The sequence below is a fragment of the Arachis ipaensis genome, chromosome B04, assembly GCF_000816755.2.
Source record: "Arachis ipaensis cultivar K30076 chromosome B04, Araip1.1, whole genome shotgun sequence".
Taxonomy (NCBI): Eukaryota; Viridiplantae; Streptophyta; class Magnoliopsida; order Fabales; family Fabaceae; genus Arachis; species Arachis ipaensis.
Window position 1 is genome coordinate 110,142,079 of NC_029788.2, and position 1,656 is coordinate 110,143,734.

Genomic DNA, 1,656 nt, shown 5'->3' on the forward strand with positions numbered 1-1,656 from the left:
TAAGATTTTGTTATTATTGTTGCAAACTTTAATTTAGGTATTACAATTTACAAAGCCAGTACGTTTAAGCAATCATTGTATGTAATATAAGTTTGGATTATATATATTAGTGTTTTGTTTTGTAATAATATAACGGGCAATATAAATCTTTTAAAATTATGTTAATTTTGTTTTTATATTATAGCTTATGTTATAAAAAATTTATAAAAATAAACTATTTTTACTAAAAAGGACGTGCATATCAAAATCTACAGGCAGCAAAGAACTCTCCTTTCTGTAATTACTTTCATTCTCATTCTTTTTGCCTTTCTAGGTTGTGTGTGTAAGAGTTATTGAACAAAGGTAAGAGTTCTATTCTGTAATACGAGTTACACACACTGTATTCTCATCAATTCTCGTCTCTTGTTTCTATCAACACTTTTATTCTCAATCAAGATACAAAAGGACACCACTCAAGTACCATGTTATTAATCATTCTATATCAACCTTAATTAATACCATATCAAAATTATAATAGTATCACATCAAATTTCCTCATAATCATCATCACATTAGGTCTCATCTCAGTGTCGTGCAAATCCTCACAATAAATATCATAACAATTTACTCATGGTTATAAAATACTCATTTTTCTTGTGGTGCAAGTCTAGCTTTATAAGATTAATTAATTAGATTCTATATTTTATAATTTTTAAGTTTGTCATTTTCTTAACTAATTTCCAGGTCAGGTTGTTTCTTGTGAACACAAATATACTGGCCATTACAGCTTCCAATAATTAGTGATATTTATTTCATTGAGTTGTATAATCCCCCACTAATGATTATTACTAAGAATTTCTATATAAATTAAATTATTAGCTCTGTCGTATATATGACTTCCAATGACTTTTTTTAGAGATATATAGCTCAGCATAAATGACGCATTGTGCATGACGCAATTTTTGTGTAATGGTTAAAGAAAACGTGATTTCACATACTAATAATTCCTAACGTGATTTCACATTTAACTTTCAAAAAGGAGATACTCGAATCATAATAAACATATCAGTGCAAACTGCATAATATTTTTTTAGAAAATTTCACCGCCTCTTCTAACTGTCCATCTTCAAGCCCCAAGATATACTTGGTAATAGTTTTGATCAAATTGTCGATGGCTCTATTGACTTTAATGGAAAAACTTCGAACCCTCTTCTAGTGATCCTTTTCAGACACATGCATGTAAGTCTAGCAAGAATTTGATCATTTTCATTGTTCGCATTAGTGCATTTTATTTGGTCAATCAATAGTGTCAATCCTAGTGATCCTGCAATATATACATATATGAGTCTCCAATGTAATTAAAGCAACAATAAATATACAAGAAAAATTTTTCAGCTTCTTCTTCTTCCATCTTCTCTCATTACACTCAAATTCATCAGCAGTCATTGTTGACATTCTGTTACCGCTGTGCTCTAAAAAGTTTGGTTTAACATAATAACATGATTTCTTCAATGAATGAGTGGGATGGCAAGGTGTATTATTAAATAATGTACGTTATGCTTATGTAGATAATTATAAATAACTATGTTTTAAGAGTAATCAGCATGAAGTATATGATGTTCCGAGAGTGAGATCGCAAGGTATAAAGAAAAAAGATTGTGTTTAATAAATTCCAAA